The following is a 17,080-nucleotide window of genomic DNA, read 5'->3' as shown; positions in this document are numbered from 1 at the left end:
CATTTTAAGCCTGTTCCAGAAGTGAATTATGGATCACACTGAAACACGTTCACTGTCACATTGAAATTTGGCAGCCCTGCCAGAGTACCCACAGCCTGTTTTATGACATCATAAAATGGCCTAGAAACAAACACTACAAATATATAACTGATATCAGAAGTCTTAACCCATAAAGAAATTCCAACATAGCCACAGAACCAGTCACAGAGTATTTGATTTCCTGTAGAAGGGCATGAGGTGACTGGTTTTGGCTGGGTACAGGGCAAATTGACAGAGAAGGGTTTGTCATGTTGGTTTTTAAATATCTGCCTGCCAATATTCATTGTGCCAGGATGCAAACTTCCAACACATAAACTTCATGCCTGAGTTTGGGTATTTGGTATTTTCACATCATGGCAATTAAAATGACGCATTAATTTTGAGGGTTACTTCACTTTTTCTCTATTTTTAGAATGTCTATTAACCAGAAGAAGATAGAGCCTTAAATTTTCTTAATCAGTCTGACTGCAGACCTGAGAATGATGTGGACACTACAAAGATATTTCTGATGGATGTCATGCAATATGAGCTTATTCCTTTTATTTCACTTGTACCATGCTCTGATATAGGTGAGATAAAGTAGCTAGGACACTTAGCAGAGGGAAATTGGTTCTTCACAAGGGGATTCAGTTCATTTAAGAAGATTCCACTTATGATGTGGTCACTCTTCTTTTAAATCCATAAAACTCTGTAATAGGAACTAAAAACAGTATTTCATGTTTCATCTCATCAGGAATGAAGTGCAAAGCCTGAATTTTCATGAAACAAGAGCTCAGGTGAAATACCCTTATTTAAACTAAATTGAAATTTATTTAGTATAACATATATTTTAGTGCCCAAGAAATGGAGAAAAATAAATAAGAGGAAATAGTTTTTTTGGGGGTGAGGATAAATTCATAAGTGACACTTAGACCCCTCAATATCAAAGTCCTTTGGAGAAGATGAAATTGAAAAGCAGCTATAAAACTTGGCTAAGCTTTTGTCAAGATAAAAAAAAAAAGGATAAAATTATATGTATATTTACAAGGGTCTGTTAACAAACTTTTAAGAGAGAAACTCAAAAAAATATTTAATTAATTCAGCAAGACAAATTTTCTGTAGTATTTCCCTGTGTATGAGTACACATGTGGAGATTTTAAATAAATTTATCTTAGGCTTTACAAATAAAAAGCCATGATATTAAGCAAAAGCATAAAACTAAGCATGATAAAGCATGGTGTCTGATAAAACTAATGTGAAAATAAATTTTAACAGACCCAAGACTGCCAGAGGTCTGCACAGTTGAGAGAGTCAGCACTGTAAGTATGTCTGACTCCTTGAGCACAGTAAATCTGAGCGTAGGCTGAAGAGGTGATGACTGCTTTTTTTAGCAGCATTTCCCTCCATCATGGCCATTCTCCCTTCAACAGTAACAGTGGAAAGGGAATTCTACCATGGATGCATTGGATCCATGGATCAGACCATGTATCTACATATCTTTGTCTGAAGGAACAAACTGTAACAACAGCAGTAAATTTAGATATCGCCCTGAACAAAGGAAATAAAATAAAGAAAATTACCTTTGTGCAAGCAGAGAGGAAGTATATATAAATGCTACATTTTTTAATATCTAAATCTAACTGCAGTCATTTTTTGTAAAACTCTCTGCCTATAAGAATGATATTATGGATGATATGAGGCCATTTGGTTTGTAATTGCAGCTTCTTATTCTAATCTCATTAATTTGAAAACTGGCAAAAAACAGGCTTGCCTATCCCTATTTAGCCTATTATTTTACTTCACTGTTGCCTTTCTCTTTTGGTCTATTTTTGTTTTTCTTTCTTCTTACACTTATAAATCTTCATTTAATACTGTGCACATGTGAGATCACGATAGGATCCCTGCAGAGGTTGGTAGAGTTGGGCTGGGGAAAGGGAGCTGGTACCAAATCAGTCCTCTGCTCCCAGCTGTTGTTCTGTTTCTGCATCATCTCCAGGGCACCCTGCACCAGGCACCCATCACCAGTACTGACTGCTTCTCAGGAGCTCTCTGCCTTTCCTTGTGAGTTCCCTTATTTTATTTCTCTTCATCTTTTTGCTTCTCTTGCCTTCTCCATTGGTAGCTCTTGATTTCAGGGTTTCGTAGCTCAGGATACAAAACATCTCTGTTGAAATTCTCATGGCTGACTTCTGGTTCACATTTGTCAATGTAGGCTTCACGTTCACCACATTCCCAGCTGAACATGCTATTTGTATTCATGTTTATAATACAGCTTGCTGTTGAACTATTCAAAATGCCTGGCATATGTAAGAACTCTGCATCCTCTTCAGCCGGTAGTGACTTTATATTCAGACCCTTGGCCTTCTGCAGCTCCTCCTCCTATATGTAACCATTCCTTCAGAATGTATTACAGCAGTTGCCCCTCTAGATGTTTTCTGCCCCCCAGTTCTGTCCTGGATCTTTTTGTCTTTGTAAAATTTATTTCTCATCCAATGCCCATCCCAACTATTGCCTCTAGGAGGATGAATCACGCATCTGCCACTCCCATCTTGTAACTTCACCATCAACTTGAATTCACCCCAGAGGTCTGAATTTATTCAGCCAAATCTGTCCTTATTACCACCTTCATCACTCATTATTTGTGAGTCAAGACTGCAGACAATTTGGCACTTTCCTATAGAGTGTAGGTCCTCATATGTAAACCACATATAAATTCTGCAGTATTCTCCCTAGAAAAGTATTCACATTTCCAGCTAAAACTATCCAGGCCCTTTTTGATTTTTAGCAACCACACTTTTCTTTGTCTTCCATAAATAAAGTTTTGTGCTGCTCCGACTTATTCAGAATTCGTAGAAAAAAACCTGATTACTTTAAATGTAAGAAACTTGTATTCTCATTCAAGACCCTTGAATGATCTGTTCTCCTCTAGTTAGGTATCTATTGTCTTTCGTTGAAGAATTAGAACACTTGAAGTTATTCACTTTTTAAGTTTCTATGATATTTTCCCACCTCTCCTAGGCTGTACCTCCCATGTGAGGTGAAAAAAACACCTTGTTTTCATCAGATTACTGTGGCTCAACCATTGTTCTGTTTCTTGATGTGAAGTGAAAAATAACACATTAGTTATTCAACTGGCATGTCAAGTTCACTGCCTCTTGCAATTGCCCCAAGTGCATTCTATGAATTATGTCTCATCTTCTACCTGCATGATAAGTTGATCAAGAGAAATATCAGTGTATTTCTGGTTTTGATGAACAGCTGCTCCTGCAGTGGGACCTTGGTCCACACCTAGAGTCTTTGGAGTATACAAATAAAAGAGCTGCCAAATGAAAGTGATCATTCAGAGGTTTTTATCTGTCATTCCCAGTGGTCTAGCTCATAGTGAAGGATTAAAATGGGTTTGTCCTTCAAGACAAACTGCAGGAGTGTGCTGTTTTGATCCATGGCATAAGGTATTCCACTGCGTTCCTCATCCTCCTGAAGCGTCTCAGAGCTTCCAACACAGAAAATGCATATAACACAGAAATGTGTTACTATGAAATTTTAATTAAGTGTTCCTGGTTCAGGTAGTAAATTTGGATTTATACCAGGATGAATATATAATTTACTGAATAAAAAAATACACAGAATCAATTACTTACTCCTAGCATACAATAATAATCAGTTGATTTCCAGTTGACATGGCACTTTCTCTGCATCATTAAGGTTTACATCAATTTTCATTCCCTTATCTATTAAATCTTCCTCAGATACATAATGCAATCAAGTTACCTGTTATTAAAAATGACCTCAAATTCTTTCCAGTATTGTTTTATTCATGGGTGACTCTTGACAATCTTTAAAGATTGCTAAGATCAGATATTTTAGGAAAAAAACAGTTCTACAAAGATTGCAAGGACAGTTTTTCTTCCGATTTGAAGGAGCTACTTAAGGAATAAGTTTCTCTTTTTTATAATATGCTCTTTCTGAGGCCACTCACTGACTTGTATCAATTTAAAAATCTGCACATCAACATACCCTGCTAAATTTCAATTGCATCATTTAAGAAGTGCATAGGAAGTTGTTTTACTTAAAAACCTTAGACAGAAGAAAACATTAAAATGATGCAAAATTGTTTAAAAAGCTAAAGATTCTTTTAAAAACTTCAATTCATGGATTTCTATCAGTTCACAGAAAGGGATAATAGATATTCTAACCAATAGAAAATGTACTAGGGAATGATAACTTTTTAAAAAACTTTTCAATGAAATGAGATAATCTGAATGTAATAACAAAAATGAATAAATTGCTTTGTATATTAGTCAGGCTTTTCATAAAAAGTAATAGTGCTTTTTCTCATTATCTCATTACCTTATTTTGAAATGCAAAATTATACTAAAAGGTAATTGAGACAGAGTTCTCTTTATGAAGAAGATAAGAACCATAATGATTTTCATTTACAAAGAAAAAAATGAGCCAAAGAAACCCCACAAAAATCACTTTTTAAATTACTGGGAGAAACTAAAGAGAACCTCTTCAGGCTGAATTCTTTATTGGCTGAGGAATTTAGTTTGTGTTTGGCTGTTCCTGGTCTCAGTCTTTTAACATCCTGAAACTTTTTGGACATTGTATATTATAATATCTCCAATACATCCTACTACTAGCTATTGAAATTCCAGCTTTGGCTTTTATCCAATTAAATTTGTCAGCACTTTTTCTAAATATCAAGTGCAATTTCATATATCAGATATCAGTTGTTGTATTATTTTCAACACTAAAAATTCCTCTCAAATATTTTGGGTCTACAAAACCTTAACAGATGATGAACACAAAGGAACTCATGAAACATTTGATGTGTTTCTCGGAACTATTTCTGAAGAAAGTCTGAAACATTTTATTCTAAGGATTGGTATAGATGTGGGATTTATTTCTGATGAGTTTGTATGAACTTGGAAACAAGTTGTAGCAGGTAAATTCCTTTCACGTGGACTGAAAAATCCCGTGACAAAGATATTCTGTCATGGTTTCTTTTAACCTTACTTCTAAAGGAGTTCTAATTTTGGAAACTTGATTAGTGCAGGTTAATATTGTGACATTCTTCCAAAGAACTTAAAGGAATGTCCTAGTATGGGAGGCAGCAATTAGATCAAACTAAATGGGACACTCATTTAGGTAACTTATGGGGTCATTACATTTCAGAAGTAATAGCATCTGATAATATAAATGGACATAATTCACTATGGACAATAGGTTTTCTAGTTATTTTCATTCTAAATAGTCAGCATAGGACTTGTTTTTCATTAAATATTTGTACTAATACATTTTTTCATTTCAATGTCTCCTGTATGTAGGATGGCCCTCCATTTTAAAACTAAAAATCACCATTTTATCCTTTTCAGTTTTTATACTCCTTAATGCTCTCATATTTTCTTTTACAAATACATTCCCCTTCTTATATTAATGTGCAGATAAAACATTGTACTTCTAGGATCTAAATTTCCATGAAGGGAAATCAGAACATGAAGGGTGTGACCTTAGAATAAAGAATAAAGAAATAAATATTGAAATGTTTTGCTATGCCTTTATAGATGAAAAACTGTGAAACAACGGAAATTCATATATATAGACTTTCTATAACTACTCTGAGAAAAGCGAAAAGAAAAAATAAAGGAAAAAGAGCGAAGAAGAGTGTTAAAGTGTAGTAACAGCCTTTATAAAAAGAGAGAATTTTCTGCATTGCCTAACATAAAGGACCATCATGTTAGATAATGTGTCTTTGACAGTGGCCAATTTTGACAAGCAGCTTGAGGTATATCAGCTGCTTAGGTATACCTTATCACTTATTAATTAAATTGGTTGTCCTTAAACAGAAACTCATTGCGTCTGTTAATTTTCCTCTCTAGGATGTAACAAGTAGGATGTTTTTTTGCTTTTGGACAACCTGATCTTAAGTGAAAACAAAGATCAGTAACAAGACATTCCAAAGCCCAATTGTGAGTAAAGTCAGATTATGCTAAAAAAGTTAGATTACTAAACTGAAATATTCAGAGTCAAACACAGAATATCTGTGACCTTGAAGGAACCACTTAACCAACATGTGAAACTGAGGTCTAAGGAGGGGAAGGATGGGAACACCTGTCAGCAGCAGCATTTCTGGTACATCAGCTGGGGCTGAAAACGGGTGCTGGGTGCAGATATATCATGCTGCTCAAAGAGTAACGTGTCTATGAGCTTTCCTGTGGTGATGTGTGGCAGCACCACAGACAGTCAGCTGCTGTGCAGAGCCAGGAACCAGGAGCATCCCTTGTGCCAGAGACCTGTTTCAAGAACTCAGTAGTGTGAGGATCAGTAGAAGTGAGGATCTTCACTAGTACATTTTTGTTTCTGTGTTGTTCTTTTCATTTTCTAGCTGGAAATTATAGTTCTGGAGTAATGAGTCAGGCACAATGGTGGGCTTAACTGCTTCTCTTGTATCTGAAGACACATTAATTACATTCTTCATTCAGTTGTGCTTAGACTTGAATGGGGGAAAAAATAAATCTTATACACAGCTTAGGAGGCTGGGCACATGTCAGTGGAGGATAAACTACAGGTTACCCCTTCCTGCAGTGCACTCCCAAGAGAAATGAAGATCACAATATTCTGAGCTTACTGATAATTCTCATTTTGTAGCCTCAAATATCCTAAATATAGCAAACTCTTTGAAATTTTCTGCTCATAACCAAGGGGGCCTTAAATACTATATTTATTTGATGTGGGTTTAATTATTGGGGTTTTTAGTGAGGAAGAAACGGAATTTTACTGAGCAGTTTTTCTGTACATTATTTTTCCAGGATTTATTCTTGATGACTGTGGAAGTAAGAAACTTTTTAATCTTGGGAAATGACTTCTACATAGTTTTGGATTCGAAATAATTTTCTGTCCTTTCTATTCTTTGTTGAGATGAAAGGAAGCCAATTATTACTGGAATCTTGGGTTCAGAAGTAAGTGGATATTTTATCTTCATTGTGTACCTACATCTGTGTGTATTGTATGAGTTTCTACTAGTAGATGGCCAAGATCATAGGATGACTTGATGCTTTTTGAACTCCATAAAAAAATTAAAAACCTTAACATAGCTTTTTATAAAAACACAATATAAAAATTTAGAAGCAAGTATCATTTAAAAAAATAACCTGAAACTTTGCCTTGAATGACTTAAATTTTTATTTGGTGTAGTATTAGACAGCAGTTTAAAATGGAAGGACGAGTGATAAAAGTTCTTAATATAATTCCATCTGCTATTCTAAAGCCTATGTTTGGTTTTACCCTCTCATCTGTACAAGGATAATTAATACGTGTTTCTAATCACTCATTCCTTCTGTTCCAAAGGAATAAAAGAGGTAGCACTTAAATAGGTGTTGAGCTGCATGAAAGAAGTATTTTTGGTGATTAGAAATGGTAGAGAAAAAAGAATCTAATGACAAAAAATGAACATTAGCAGATTGACATTTTCAAGTGTCTGAATGACACAAAGAACAAGAGCACCATTATACAAACTTGTTTCCTAGAACAGAAAATGGATTGAAGAAAATTGCTTAGAATGAATTGCTATCAAGTTGAGTTACAGGGGAAAATTAAAAGAGGCTTTATAGAGCAGTCACTGAATGAGGTAGTACATCAAGACTCCTAAGCAACCATTTATCTTAGGGTTAGTGTGTAATAATGAGAGTAGGGTCATTTACTAATGAATAATATATATATTTACCTAAGGGTGGTAAACACTATTAAACGAACCTTTTCCTTGAATTATCCTCTGAAGGCAATTTGCTATATCCTGCAGAAAAACTGTTGGCAGAAAGATCAGCTCTGTACATCAGAAGCAGCTCTGTTCCTTCAGGATTCTTTCCCCAGCTGTAGTGTTAACTCCTCGGACCTGCTCTGTGTCTACATCTTTTGCCAGAGTAGCTGCATGACTGACCAAAACAAGAAATTTGGTCATCTTAAAATTGACAACAGATAAATGTATTTCCAATAAAGTCTCTGTTGTGGTGTGATTTCCTGTATTGGGAGATATGACTAAGCTACAAAGATAATTATTCCTTATTTCTAGTAGGAGAGTCAGTAACCAGAGTGTGGCTGGAATAAGATCAAGATGAGGTTGCTGCAGTGATGTAATGGTACATCATGAATATTTGACCTCATTTATAGTGAAATTTAACTATTCCTCTATGTCTATTTTAAGCGCAGAAAAAAATTAAAATTTATTTTTATCCTTAGTATTCCAAAAATTATGTAATTAATATATTCTCAAGTGATACACAGAACTGCAAGTTTTTTGAAGAAGGTTCCAAACACAGAGAAAGTCAGAAAAAGAGGGAAAACCAGCAGCTCTTTCAGTTAAATGAATAGTAGACCTGGTTACTGGCAGATTCTTTTCTATTTAATCAAGTGCCTTCATTTCATAATAGGAGATGTCTGGAAGTAGAGTCCCAGTGGTGCAGGAAGGTCGCCCCTGTATCAAAGATTAGTAAAATCCAGCAATAAATTAATATAGAAATTATAGGACACTGCATGTTATATTAAAGAACATTATGACCTGAAGTCTAGGAGCTGGGATATTCACTAGATGGATGTTTTGTAGCCGAAAATAAGGAGTTCCTTATTTGAGCATTTGGTGGCACATGAAGAAATAATTACAGAAACTGTCATTTGTTTTACCAGGACAAATGTTTGTTGTTTTAAAATGTGTGTTCTGCAAAAGGCATCCTGCAATTAAATGCTCCCCCACTCATGTTCAGGGATCAAAACCATGAAAAGGCTCTCCCCATGCAAACAACAACAATAGCTACCACATTGTGCACATTTATTTTCAGATGAAAAACGCTCTTGTCTCTTTGGTTAATAATCTCTGCCAGTTTGGCCTGATGGATTTACTGCACATCATTTACTGCTGCTGTCCAAATAATCTCTATTCATGCCAATAAAAGACAGTGTCAACAACTGTAATAATAGCACACTTGTTTTTTCACCACTCCAAAAAGAAGAGACATCCTGAGTTCAGAGGGATTCTGAAAGAAATAGTGTTAATGAATAGCCTTCCCAGCTGTATGCACTATGGCAAGTGAAAAACCTCCCCAAGCATTGCATAACCAAGTATCGACATCCCTGCCTTCCCGAGCAGGCACCTTGCTTGGTTTTGTTAGCATCAGTGCAATTGCACAGATACAGGTAAGCACAGAATTGGCCTCAATATCTCGACTGAAGCCAAAAGGTTTTATCCCCACAGACCAACTCATGCTGAAGAAACAAGATAATTTACATCTACTTCAGCTCTAGTTCATCCAACCCAATGGGAGTAAGTAGTTACACAAACTTTGAGAAACAAGAGCTAAGAGAAACGTAACTGCTGTAACCCTCCCCTGATATTTCTATTCTCCAGACTAGAATAGTAACTCTCTCTCTGAAAAAAAAATAAAATTATGTGTCCTTCACAAGGGCACTGCACATTTTCAGAGGAGAATGAATTTTCTTTCATGCTTTCCTCAGCCCTGGACCTCTTGCAACAGAATCTGATTTGGCAACATCCTCTGGTAGGCCACCCACACCATCTGGAGAAGAGACTTTCTGCAGAGTGAATGAAGCAGCTGTAAGAGTGTTTTTAGGGAGGGAAATGAATAATGTGGCAATAGAGGATTTTCAGGCATTAGAGATGTTCTCCCAGTACCAAGGCACTGATTTCACTCCCTATTGAACTGGGGCCACTCTGCTCATTACACAGACTGCTTTTTATACCATAGGGTGTTGGGATCACTGGCCTTTTCAACTACTGCCAGAGGCTTTATGCCACTATATTTCCATGGCTTTGTAAGATCTGCAAAGTATTTTTGTTTAAAGACTCCTTCACAATGGTGACCCCAATCAAGACACGAGCTCTGCTGAGTTGTATCATGGCTTACATCATTTATCTTGAACAACAAATATTGAAGGAAGCAGAGATCAGCTTTTTCCAAAAGGATTATAGACACAGGAATATTTTTCAATTAACAGGAGATTTAATTATAAAAAATCCCCTTTCTAGATGATTCTTAGCTTTTATTATGAAGAAGCAAAAAGAACCATTTTGGTACTCAACAAAACAAATGACGAATTAAAAGCTTTTGATCAAACAGAGATAAAAATCCCTGCTCCAATTGCTCTAGAAATGAAACAAATACATATAGATTGAGAGAAATCTTTATTTGTAGATTCTATGGCAACAAATAAGAAATAATTTTAATTTGGTAAATATTAGAGTTTTCCTGAGTCTTGAAGATAACTAACTTTTCATTGCTTTGTTACTTCCATTCAGGAACAGTTTGTCCTTATGAATAGCCTTTATTTTTCAGTTATTTTCTATCTCACTTCCCAGCCACATTTTTCTTTTTATTTCTTTCCTTTCTGATAGGAAAAATTAAAAAAATAATCAACATGACTGCATACTGGCTTTCTATTGCAACCATATTGTTTTAAAATAAACGCTACATACATGTATTCACAAACACCAATAATTCAGTGTCATTTCACTTTATCCCACTCTGATCCCAAGAGATCTATTAACAAGAATCTGGGTTACCCTTCCCATCAGGGACAGGTCACCTCTTGGTAACATCGTGTGATGGCCTCTGTACAAAAACAAAAATGTCACGCTGAAAGTAAGGCAACATAACAGAATCCATATGTAGAGTTAGTACTAACTCTTATTTTCCTCATGTTTTGTGAATAAAGTATATGTATTTCTCAGATGCCCATTTTAAATGCATATCTCATCTGCTGCATTTTTTTAATTTAAAATGTTCACTTGAAAAAACAAATGCAAGTCTTTGGAAGAGAAATTTATTCTTAGCAATATATGATCAAGAGAAATTTTTTCTTACTCATAATAAGCAAGGACATATGACAAACACTAATGAAAACAATTATCTACACTAAATTTTTCTGCTGTTCTTCTTAGGACCTGTTTTGTATGAGTGGTTCTTTCAGAGATAATTTGCACAAAACAACATCTCAGCCTCATAGTCTTTTCAGAAAAGGTTAACTGAGTCTACTCATGCAATGAACAATTTTTTTGCCAGAGAAATGATGGGTTTGGGATTTAATGGTAAAATTTCATGAAAGCAGGGGGGAGGTAAAAATAAAAACATAAAGGTTTAGTGCAAGTTATTATAGCTAAAATATTTTTTCAGATACACAAGTTTGATCTTTTTTCAGTGCACTAAGAATGATCTGAAATTCTTTATTGGCAATTCTGACTCGCCTAACACCAAAAAATTATAAAAGAAAACCGTTTTTTCACACTTATTTGAAAAAAAAAAAAAATAAAAAAAAAAAAGGTGACTTACAGTGTCCCCAAAAGAGTGAGAAGTTATTTCTATGCTCAGAATAAAATTTTTTGCTGATATATTGGGGTTTGGGTTTGGTATTTGTTTGGGGTTTTTCTTGTTTTCCTGGTTAACTCTGACCTCTGCTCAACACAACCCTTTACTGTGAAGAGATTGAGCAGGTAAAATTAAAGTCAAAACATAAAACAATGACATCTGGGGGGAAAAATAAATATTGTTCAATTCCTTTACTACTCATGATGGAAATGCAAAGACATTAAAAATCACTTGTAAATTCTGCAGAATCCTCCAGTTTAATTACATACTGGCTTTGAATGTAAATCTTTGATGACCTCCACCTTCATCACATAATGTGCTTTTTTCAGCAATTGAACTGTGCCTGTATATTAAGAGCAAGCTTAAATGCTGCACACTTGCAATAACTCAACCTGGTTTTGTGTTCTCTCTTTTCTGTTTCATTCCACAGGTATCATTGTAAAGCAACAGAGTCATTCATTCTTCATGTCCTATAAATCATTGTCTTTCCTTATTACACTGGCCATAACACACTGGTCCTGTTGAGTTATGTTGTTTACATGATGCTGACAGCAGGAAATTGCTTGAAATCAGGACACTTGTCTTTTATGGGGTTGAACTGTATCTTTTGAAAGGAACCTATGGATTTGTCAGAGATGTTTCCTTTTAAAGTAAGTTTTATTTCTAGAAAAAAGCTCAAAAATATCAGGGAAAGAGCCCTCTGTTACTCTACTCTGTGATAGCATTAAAAAAAAGATAGATTATATGATAATGATATATGATACACTGATCCATCTTACTACAAATATGCATCATTTTATATATATTTATATATGTATATATACGTGCAAATATATGTATATATGGCATTTTATCTTTCTTTCATATGGCTATAAACACCCACTAAACATCTGGCAATCAAGCAATTGTAAAAATTTTGGGGAATTAAACACAAAATCCATGTAGTTAGATACAAAATCCATGTACCAGATGCTGGTATCTAACTGGTATCAAGCTGGCAGATTTCTGCCTGTGACTGTGTCTGCTTCAAGCTACAGCTTTCTGAATATAATTTAGGATGGGATTGTTTTCTCATTTTGTTGTTTTTGGTTTTTTTTACCCTAGAGCAGTCCTAAATGCATTCAAAGTTTGAGTGCACAGTTCTCCCTGATTTAATTAATGTTTTCTCCATAGCTGCTCACTTTCCTAATTTAATGTGACATGTGATTCGGTCCAAATAAAGGAGCCTTTTCATTTTCATGCATTCACCCAAGCCAGTCAGAGTTGACAAACAAGTAACTACTGATTGAGGACTAAGATTATTTTATAAATTTATGTAGAAGTAAAAGATAACTTTTTTATTAAATTGATGACCGTAGCACGTACCCATGCATATAATTTAGCCTGTTTTTTATTCATGTAAGGATGCAAATCCATAGGTAAATTCTTGATTTAAAGTGTAAGACATATACAAAATCAGAAAAAATCTGGCTATGATATGCTGATAGAATACCAAATCATTGTTATTATTTATTCACGACAATAAAAGTGCATATCTAATCCATTAACAGAAAGGGAAGGGAAAGAAGGAAAATAAAAAAAAAATTCGATACTAAGTGAAAATTATTCCTGTCTCTCTGCTTCAGACAAGGCTATTCAATCTTATCAGAAGGACTATTTGCAGATCAGTGTCTTCATGCCATTGCTTGTCCCTACTGCAAGGTGTTTTGCACACTATGTGGACAAAATACAGGATGTTGTCAGAACAGAAGGATGTGGAGAAGAGCAGAATGTATTGGGTTTGGTTGTCCAAAGAGGATTTCAAATGCAACACTGAACATAAAATCTTGGCCTTATTTGACAAGTTTTTTGGTAAGAGAGCTCATTGCTGAATGGGAAAATACCAAACACCACCTTTTTTACATTTTTCACAGGAGAAACTAGCATCTTCATCCAGAAGCAGGATCATTTTACTCTTATATTTCCTAATTGGTCATTCCTCAAACTCACACTGTATCTTGCCCAAGAGTTTCCATATGTATTTGTTTAACTAGAAGGCAGACTCAGTTCTCAGTGTAAAAGAATAGTAAGAGATAAAGTGCAGAAGTACCGCATTTCCTTTGATATAGAGCTGTGGGATGTGAGTACTTTGGAAGGTTTATTATGCATCTCACCCTAGCACAGGTAAAAGCAGTTCAAGTTAGAGCTGCTCCTGAGTCCATTTCCTCATCAAAGTGAAACTTCTACAATGGTTGCTCCTATTAATAGTGTTGGATTCATACAAGTCTCCAAAAGCCCTGGTGTTCATAATAGAAATTGAAGAGAGACACAGATGATTATCATCTGCTTTTTACCCTCAGTTACTGTGCAAAGCTAGTCACATGGTACTGAAGGTGCATTCAAATGTCTTAAATATAGAAATCTTGATTGTATGAAAGAGGAAGCTTTTCAAACCACATTGCTTTACTTTCAATAACAGCTTGCCCCACAAAGACCTACTTAAAATGTATATGAGCTATCACTTACATTTTGAGACATCATAAGAGAGGATAATTTTAGTTAACTATAACACTGCTATAAAATTCTTCTCTACATAGATTCCAAGCAGTTAGGGTTTTTTTTTTGGGGGGGGGTTTCTATTTATTCCATAGTAGACATTCAGCTTTAGGAGAAGCACTTTCAGTTTGACACTTTTGGTATTTACTATACCTGATTATGCTTATTCTTATTGCTACCATGGTGACTATTCTCCATGTCCCCTGATGAATATTTTTCCTAGATCAGCTTTTGCCTGGGACAAGATTCTCCTAATAATGTAACCCCAGAGTGCCAGTTATGATTATATCCCCCTAATAGTTTGTTGCCTCACATGAGACTTAAACAGAAACTGTGGGAAGAGTCTTCTGTGCAACTTGGTGTCTGGTGTAGTATTTCATGTCCTGTCTGTAGTTTAAATTGTACATTTACTTATGGTTCAGACAGTACATCCAAGGCCCTGACAGTTTTAATTTTTATCATATCAATGCTATATTATAGTAATGCTATTTTATTGATTGCAACATAAAAAAGCACATAAATAGTTCCTGACTGAACTGGGTAGAATGAATTCCAAAGAGTTATCTCATTTTAGAAGAACTTTAGGTAACTTGAGGATCATTTTAGAATCAAATATATATCAGCCTGAATATGCAGTTCTTTGACCCAATGACAAAGGCAGCCAGCTAAAAAGCACAGATCAGAGTTTCCTGCAAAATACATTTTTCTACTCAAAACCCAAACCCAATAAAGAGTTTGGGTGTTTGTGCTGTAATGGACACATTTATGGAGACAGATGTGAGGATTCTAGGATCCCTATTTATATCAGCACCCACTTTGAACTTGACTGTATGGATCCTTTGGGGTCCAGGAGGAGACTTTTATCAATGCAGACAAGGGCAGAGCTAGCTATCTACTGCAGTCAAATACTCTGCTTCAAGTAATATTAATCGTAATTTTTCCCTTGCCAACACTAGCGTTTTCAGGAAGCCTCAGTTTGGGCATTCAGAGAGACAACCGATTCCCTCATCATGTATTAATCACATCCTGTGTGCAAGGGCATCCTTGTAAAATATTTTATCCTCTGCTTTTATTGTGTACTTAAAAAATTAATCATGTCTTAGAAAATGCTATATATAGTTCGTGTAGGCCTGTGTGATGGGTGATTAAAACCTTCTCCAATATTCTCAAAAAAAAGTCAGGACCATAGTTTCAATTCTATCCCACTTTATTGTTTTCTTAGTATGCCCAGGCTTGTCATTTTTGTGATGTTTTTGTTACTGTTAGTATGAATATGAGGGTGCAGTAAGCAGATGCTGCTTATTACAAACTAAATTATATGATATTTCACAGAATTACAGAATCTTATAGAATCACAGAATATGATGAGTTAGGAAGAACTCACAAGGATCATTGAGTCCAACTCCTGGCCCTGCACAGGACAGCCTCAAGAATCACACTGTGAGCCTGAGAGCATTGTCCAAACGCTCCTTAAGCTCTGTCAGGCTGGTGCTGTGACCACTTCCCTGGGGAGCTGTTCCAGTGCCTGATCACCCTTTGGATGAGGAACCTTTTCCTGATATCTAACCTAAACCTCCCCTGAAACAGCTTCAGATCATTCTCCTGTCACTGGTCACCAGAGACCAGAGATCAGTGTCTGTCTCTCCCGCTCCCCTCAGGAGGAAGTTGTGACTGCAGTGAGATCTCCCCTCACCCTCTTCCAGGCTGAACAGACCAAGTGTCCTTAATCACTACTCACACGGCTTCTCCTCAAGGCCCTTCACTATCTTTGTTTCCCTCCTTTTAACACTCTCTAATAAATTAATGTCTTTCTTACCTTGCGGCACCCAAAACTGCTCCCAGCACTCAAGATGAGGCTGCCTCAGTGCAGAGCAGAGTGGGACAATCCCCTCCCTTGCCCAGCTGGCCATGCTGTGCCTGATGCCCCCAGGACACGCTTTGCCCTCCTGGCTGCCAGGGCACAGTGACTCACGTTCAACTTGCCATTGACCAGGACTCCTGCCATGGTGCTGCTCTCCAGCCTCTCATTCCCCAGTCTGTCTGTACACCCAGGCACACAATCCAGCACTTGCCCTTGTTAAACTTCTCATGGTTGGTGATTTCCCAGCCCTCGAACTTGTTTGGCTATCTCTGCGAGGCCTCTCCCTTCAAGGAAGCCAACAGCTCCTCCCACTTTTGTATCACTGACAAACAGTATCCCACCCAGTCTGGCGCCCAAGTCATTTCTGAAGACACTGAAGTCGGGCACTGGCCCTTCTATGGGGTCCTGTGGAATCCCACTAGTGACAGGTCTGGTGTCACCCCATTCACCCTTTGTGCCTGATCCATGAGCCAGATGCTCACCCATCACGTAACACAGTTATCCAGCTGGGTGCTGGACATTTTGTTTAGGATACTGTGAGTGTCAGCATCAAAACCTTTACTGAAATCCAAAATGAAATAAAAATCCAGTACCTGGAAATTGAAACTAGATCAAATCGAGCTAGAAATCAGGTGGGAACTTCTGACTGTGAAGCTAATTGACTTTGGAACTACTTGTGAAATAGTGCAGCAGGTTCTACAGAATTGTTAATACTCTAAGTCAAGACTGGGTTGTCACTGTTATTAAGTTTTAATTAAACAGGATTTGCTTGAAGAAAAATCCAAGTCCTGTTGTTAGGCATAATATCTAGCAATTCTTTCTGGCTCCAAAACTTCTGAAATACATGCTGTAAAATAAGGTTTGTTTTCAAATCTATTCACACAGAAGTATTTGCTTTCTTTTTCTTGCTGTTACTCTTCTCTAATTTCAGAAAATTCATAGGAGACAGTCTAATTCCATTTTAGTCACAAAGCAATTTTCCTCCTGGTGGAAGGAAATTTTTTCCTTCTCTGAAACAAAATAGAGACATAAGGGAAAGGCAACTATTCTCTCATAGTTATATTTATCTCTTTTTTATTTTTTTGTTGTATTGTACTGTTAAACAGTTCACAAAGCTTCAAGCCACTCCATATAGCTTTCATGGAGTATTATGGGGACAGAATCTAAAAAAGAATGATATAGTCATATGCCTGAAGGCAGAGTAAAAAAATTCTACTCTCACTTTACACCAAAACAAACCCTGAGCTACTACTTCAGAATACATAGATTTTCCAAATATTTCCTTCCAAAG

General features: G+C 36.2%; 1 long non-coding RNA gene across 1 annotated transcript in view; it reads right to left on the bottom strand.

Moving 5' to 3' along the window:
• Window positions 1-16,146, bottom strand: part of LOC147653061 (uncharacterized) — a 31,011-nt gene extending 14,865 nt beyond the window's left edge. The window contains exon 1 of the long non-coding RNA XR_015287466.1: window positions 15,745-16,146. This is a non-coding gene — a long non-coding RNA (uncharacterized LOC147653061). The remainder of the gene's footprint in view (window positions 1-15,744) is intronic.
• Between the last annotated feature and the right edge of the window lie 934 nt (window positions 16,147-17,080).

Source organism: Cyanistes caeruleus, chromosome 5 (genome assembly GCF_971803275.1).
Source record: "Cyanistes caeruleus chromosome 5, bCyaCae1.hap1.1, whole genome shotgun sequence".
In the NCBI taxonomy this organism is placed as follows: Eukaryota; Metazoa; Chordata; class Aves; order Passeriformes; family Paridae; genus Cyanistes; species Cyanistes caeruleus.
Note: the sequence above shows the minus strand (reverse complement) of the source record. Positions and strands in the feature narration are given on the sequence as shown.